A 7,263-nucleotide genomic window follows, 5' to 3' on the forward strand; every position below is an offset into this window, starting at 1 on the left:
TTCAAGATTTCTTTGGCTATTCGAGGTCTTTTATAGTTTCATACAAATTTTAGGATTGCTTGTTGTAGCTCTGTGAAGAATGCTGGTGTTATTTTGATGGGGATTGCATTGAATATGTAGTATTGACATTTTAACAATATTTATTCTCCCAATTCAGGAGCATAGAATATTTTCCCTTTTTTTGTGTGTCTTTTTCAATTCTTTCAGAAGCCTTCTATAGTTTTCAGGGCATAAATTTTTCACCTCTGATTAGAATTATTCCTAGATATTTTGTGGGTTTGGGTGCAATTGTAAATGGGATTGATTCCTTGATTTCTCTTTCTGTTGCTTCATTCTTGATGTATAGGAATGCAACTGATTTGTGTGCATTGATTTTATATCCTGCAACTTACTGAATTCATGGATCAGTTCTGGCAGTGTTTTGGTGGGATTTTTTGGGTTTTCCATATAGAGTATCATGTCATCTGGGAAGAGTGAAAATTTGGTCTCCTCCTGGCCGATTTGGATGCCTTTCATTTCTTTGTGTTATCTGATTGCTGAGGCTAAGACTTCCAATCAATACTATGTTGAATGACGTGGTGAGAGTGCAGTCCATGTCTTCTGACACTAAACATTACTGTGAAGAAATCAAAAGGTAGTTCAATTTTCTTCCACTTGGAAGTAACCTTAAAAAAATAATTCTTTTTGAATACCTGAAGAAATTGTATCCTTAAAACTCAAAAAGACAAGGAAATATTTTATTGTTCATTGTCATATTTCAGAATTTTATTAAAATACACTGTGCCCTTAGAATCTGTAGCACAATTTCTCCTCTATTTGGGAAAATTATCTTCTATTATGATTTAGAATTCATATCATATTTCTTTTGTTTAGATTTCTCATACAGGAATACAGCTTGTCTTTATGTTCTGTGTTCTCTATACCTACCATATATTTATTATGTTTGCTGTAATTGTTTAACCTCCTTTTTTCCCTCTTTGTTCCTTATAATATGTAATATTCTCCAGCATTTCCTCTAGACCTATGGTTCAATAAACAGCTACTAGCCATATGTGGCTATTTAAATTTACATTAATTAATATTTTAATGTAAAATTCAATTCCTTGATTGCACTAACCATGTTTTAAATGTTCAGTAGTCACTGTGGCTACTCTACTGGATAGCACAATCATTGAAGAAAGTTAAGTACTATTTTATACCAATAATTGAGCCTCTGCTGCTTGTTGTATTTATCCTCTTTCTTATATATTTATTGCTTTGGTCTGTACTGGTCATATATTAGTCTTCAATATTTCCATATATCCTTTATTTCTATTTTGTATTTTTTTTTCAGTGCGAGCACATGCATGCAGGTGGGGGAGGGGCAGAAGGAGAGGGAGATAGAGAATCTTAAGCAGGCTTCTTGCACAGCACAGAGTCCCGCATGGGGCTCAATTTCACAATTTTGAGATCATGACCAAGATCATGACCTGAGCCAAAATCAGGAATCAGTTACTTAACTGACTGAGCCACCCAGGTACCCGTCTATTTTGTATTTTTAACTTATCCTGAAGTCTTATACAGATTTGTGTCCTTATAAATTCTCTCGTAGTGTAATGTACTCTGGGGGATTTTCCCTTTACGAGGGGTTTGCTTTCTACTATAATTTTTCATCTATCATTTTCATGCTACATTTTTTCATATTAGTTTTAATTTTTGCTGAAATATATTTTCCTTTGTTCTTTATACTTTGTTTTCTGTTTCTCATTTTACTGATGCTTAATGTGCAAAGATTTGTCTGAACGTACTTATGCTTATTACAATGTGGATGAATTCTCCTTTACTCCACGTCTATCTTTTCCCCCTCATTTTATGAGCAATAATGCAAGGGTCAGCAAATTAGGCCTGTGCTACAAATGGGCTCATATCTTGATTTTGTAAATAATTTTATTAAAACAGAGCCACACTCCTTCATTTATGTAGTGTCACTGCTGCTTTCATGATGCAATAGCAGAGTGGAGTGTCTGTGACAGAGATCATCACATGGCTTGGGATGTCTAAATATTTACTATCTGGCCCTTTACAGAAAGAGTTGGCTGACCCTTCCGGTACAGAGAAGGAAATACCTACAGCCTGAGGGTAAGGGGCGGGGTGAGTAAAGACATTCCTCTCAGCTAGGCCTGTGTGCAGCCTCTACTGATAAAAACCTGGCTCTGTTCTCTCTTGCAGTTTTATTTAGAGTCATTATCTGGGTTAACTTCAGAATGCCAAGGATATCCCTTTACAACCAAAGATACAGTTGGGCTTCAGATCCTCCTCAGCTTCTAGGAGGATTTGGGCTTCTGGAACTTTTCCCACTTTTAAGGAGAGGCACCCCCACTTGTGGTTTTACCTTGTATTCGGGCAGTTGTTTCTCCTTTCAAATTGCTCACCTGTATTTAATGGCTGGTGTCTCTTCTTCAGCATCATTAAGACAAGGACTTTTCTGAGCTGTCCCTGAGGGCTCTGGGCTCAGCCTCTCCCTGAGCCTGCAACTGCCGCAGATCAGTATTTTTTTTTAATGTCTAAAGAGATGGTTTTTTTATTTTTATAAAGATTTTTGATTCACCAACTCCCTTTTGGTAAGAGTTTTCAAATTTTTGTTTTTCTTAGTTCTCTCTCTTAAGGAGTATTAAGAAAGTGAGTATTAGGAGCTTTCTAGAGCCCACACCATGTTCCTTAAAAGACTTTGTATTTTTCGTTGCCTAACAACCCCTGTGTGGTGTATTTTTCTATTTTCTTTTAACTGGTTTTTGTGCATATCTTAGATTATGCACATATGAAGTTTTGAGATCTGGTTTTCCTCTGCCATCTAAAACTGACAGATTGTTTATTGGTTTTAGAATATGTTCAGTGAAGAGCTGACCAGTTGCAAAAAAGTGCTTTTGTATTCATTTTCCGTTTATAATGTAAAGGATTTGCAAGTGAAATAGCTAACCACAAGAGGTGTAATTTTTTACTTTCATTTCTTTGAACATACACATGTGTGTGTGTGGTGTGTGAACACCACGTGTATATATATATATATATATATATATATATATATATATATATAAAATATGCTGGATATTATGTTTTCATTGAAAAAAACCCCCAATGAATATTACACAAGAATAGTGTGATATGTTGTAAATAAGTTCATTCAATAGCAAAACTGCATCAACTATATTTTGTATACCTACAGGGTGCAAAGCACCCATTAGTTGGGCAACCTGTTAAAACAATAACTCCAGATGAGTCTATGTTGAACTAGTCTTTCAAAAACTAACTACCGCATTATCTATTTTTTTTAAAAAAGTGTTTGTTTATATTGAGAGTGAGCTAGTGGGGGAAGGGTGTGTGCAGAGAGGGTGAAAGAATCCCACCCAGCTCTGCACTAGCAGTGCAGAACCCAATGAAGGGCTCGAAGCCATGAACAGAAAGATCATCACCTTTGCTGAAACCAAGAGTCAGACGCTTAACCCACTGAGCCACCCATCTGCCCCTGCATTGTCCATTTTTATGTATTTTTTAATGTTTACTTATTTTTGAGAGAGAGACACAGAGTGTGAGCAAGGGAGGGGCAGAGAGACAGAGAGAGAGAGGGAGACACAGAAACCAAAGCAGGCTCCAGGCTCTAGCTATCAGCACAGAGCCGGACATGGGAATGGAATTCACGAACTGCTAGATCATGATCTGAGCCAAAGTCAGATGCTTAGTTGACTGAACCACCCAGGCACCTCCCCTCATCCATTTTTAAATGGGAAGTTTAAATACCACCAAAAATGTATTAAAGATATTAGTCAAGTGTGCACAGATCTCAAACCACACAGTTGAAACTTCCTCAGACCGGTATTTTCACTTTCCAAAAATTTAGCCACGCTTAATAATAAGGGCATGCATATGGATTCAGACTTGAAAATCTATTCCTTCTATTTTTTTTAACATAGTGTATGAGTATAGTCTTCAACTTGTTTAAAGTCGCTGAAGTAAGTAGCATTTCATGAGGAGTTCCTGATAATGGGGTAAAATACATGACCAGATACCTAGGACTAGATACTATTTAATAGCTGAAAATTATGACAAAACACTTGGGATAAAGAATTTATTATCTCGCATCATTAAAAAGTCCATGGACAAGGCTTCATTGGTCCCTTTTTAGACTTACTTGTGCTCAGCCTCCTCAAAATGGCTCGGAGCAGATGCAGAATCATATCTTTAAAAGTGTGCGTGTGTGTGCATGTGGGTGTGTGTCTTTGTGTGTGTCTTTCCACTGAAAGTAAAAATCCAAACTGGCTTTCAGGATCTCCAAAGACCTGTCTGTCCAGCTTCCATTTATTCCCTTCAAAATCATCTCACCAGGCTCTCTATCTCTCTGATTCATCCATTCATTCATTAACATTTCTTTCATTCATTTATCAATTCATTCATTCATTTAATGTCCAGCCACGTTGGCCTCTCATTTATTATTCAAACTTGCCAAGTCCTTTCCTACCCAAAGCCAGGTTGCCTTATTCCCCAGGACTGCACGAGGCTGGCTCCTCTCATCATTCAGGCCTGAGCGCAGGCCAGGTGACATTCATTACACTCTGACCCTATCAAACCTGCACACTACTCATCTCCTTGTAAGCATTCATCACAAACTGCACTTACTTGTCTTTTTACATATAGTCTTTTCCTAACTAGAATGTAAGCTCCAGGAGGCAAAGACCTTAATTTTATCCTTCACAGATGTGTCCCTTGTGCTTAAATAACAATAAGCATTCAGTACATACTTATAGAATAAACATATTACTTCTAAAAATCAAGCAACATAGAAACTTACAAAGAAGAAAGCAAAAGTATTTTTTTAATCATCCATAATTCCACTACCTGGATACAATAACTATTATCACTTGGTGAATGTTATTTCATCCCTTTTCTTTGAGCATTAAAGTTACATAGATATAATCGTTAAATGCAGTGATACTATCTACTATTTTTCTTTGTTATATTTTTATTTTTACTTGAATTTAACAACAAAACAACTGAAGTGAAACTGAAGGAATTACAAACCAGATTATTATTTATTCACAAGATACAACTGCTCCTAAAAGATCCTTCTAAGATTAAGAAACAGAATTATGAAAAATATTAAGAGTCTTGAATTGATATTTTGTAAGTACATGTTCCAATTTTGGGCAGCTTCTATAACTTTTTTTTTATTATGTCAATGTTATTTACATTTTATTCCATAACCTTAATAGCTCACAATTGATCTCTTTGTTTAATAACACATTTTTAAAAAATGTTTATTTATTTTTGAGAGACAAGAGAGACAGAGCACCAGCAGTGGAGAGGCAAAAAGAGAGGGAGATAAAAAATCCAAAACAGGCTCCAGGCTCTGAGCTGTCAGCACAGAGCCTGATGCAGGGCTTGAACTCATGAATCATGAGATCATGACTTGAGCAGAAGTCGGTCACTTAACCGACTGAGCCACCCAGTCACCCCTGTTTAATAAAAATTTAAATAGGTTAAAGTCTCATTTTCAATTGCTTCGTTTTTACTGTTAACTTCTTTAATACTGAGTTTTTAGTTTGATTACTCTCTTGATTGACTAGATTTTTGCCTGAGATTTATAAGAATGGCTCTTGGATATTGTATCTCTTGAGTTTTTGCAGACTTAGGAGTATTAGGCTTTGGCCTTTTACAACAACGACTTGGCTCTCTGTAACATTTCAGGTTGTGCTTTTATTCTCAGCCTCTTTTGGATATTGTACCATCCTCTGGCATTAGATCTCATAGAGAAGTCTAAGGCCCTTGAGGCCATTCCCGTTTTCCTATGTTTACCAACTTTATAGGAATATAAATGTTGGTGTTAGCTCTTGTTAATTTTTCCTGCTGTGGACTATGACCTGGTATCTCCGGCCTCATTTTCAATACTTTCTTGCAGGGGCCATGTCCACCTTGTCAACTCTTTGTCTTTCTATGACCTCATGCTGCTGCTTTATATCCCTCTGGCTTGGCACGAGTTAGTGAAATTCCCTCATCCCTACCCTTACTGCCAGTCGCCTGCTACTCATTCCAGTTGATTTAGCTCAAACATGCCTTCGTGAAGACTTCCTAGAGTACACTTCTCAGGTGACCAGCCACTTTCCCCTTTGCACCCCCATGAAATGTTACATGTACCCCTAGTATTACATTTGGTACACTGAGTTCCATTAATGGTTTATGATTGTCTCACATCCAGCACTGTGAGTTCCACGGGGATGGGCGCCTACCTTATATCCACAAAACTATGTAAGCGATTTAAAATAGAGATCTTGGTGATTAAAAAAAAATTGGAAAGGTTGAATAGATAGATAGCAATTGGACTGAGCAGCTAGTAAGCCGGAAAAGTGTAAATCTGATACAGTCCGAATACTCGGATAAACTCAGTGCTATGCCTTTAAGGACTTATACCGGATGTCGGGGTAGATAGCCAGTGTCAAAGACAAACCTACAGAGGAGTGAGTACGAAAGCCTAACTTCCATAATGCAGGTGACAAGTGTCCAGTAGAGTCCCGTGTCTGCTCTCCGGTGTCTAAGAAGATGGGTTTGAACGGCCAGCTCTTCCCCCATTTGGTGATACCTGCAGCTGAAGCTCGCCACCGCTCTCCACTAGCAAGTGACAATTGAGCTTTCGGTTCAGCAGTCCGCGGCCCGAACCCTGTAGGGCGAGCAGCCGCGCAGTTTTGCGCATGCCCCGTGGGTGCGGAAAGCGCCGTCAGGTTGCGCCTGCGCTCTCAGTTGATCTTGCTCCGCCTCCGCGGCCGGGATACCGGACCGGGGAATCCGGGCGGGATGGTGTTGCGGTGCCAGGTAAGGCGCGCTCTCTGAGATGTATATGCCCCCTTTCCTTCCCTTCAGAGACCTGGCCCTGCGCAGCCGAATCCCCACCGAAGCCACTTTGGTCGAGTCTTACGTCCCACTACCACCAGTGTGGCCCCGCCAGGCTTCGGAGGCTTTGCTTCGGCTGCCCTAACGAAGGTCAAGTTTTCTCCGCGAACTCTTAGTCTCCGAGGTGCGTCAGGGGCTTCTAAAGCCACCCTCGGAACCTTTGCCCCCATGCTTCTCAGATTATACGTTTTGGCGAAGACAGTTTTCAAGTTAAAAATGCACTTAACTAAGAATTCTTGGGGGAAAAGGTGCTTCGTGTAAGTATTTGCAAGCGTCTGATTATTTGAGAAAAATCTTGACTGTGGAACGGGTTATTTTACTTGCTTGAACAGACTTCTGAGCTACCAG

The sequence above is a fragment of the Suricata suricatta genome, chromosome 6 (genome assembly GCF_006229205.1).
Source record: "Suricata suricatta isolate VVHF042 chromosome 6, meerkat_22Aug2017_6uvM2_HiC, whole genome shotgun sequence".
In the NCBI taxonomy this organism is placed as follows: Eukaryota; Metazoa; Chordata; class Mammalia; order Carnivora; family Herpestidae; genus Suricata; species Suricata suricatta.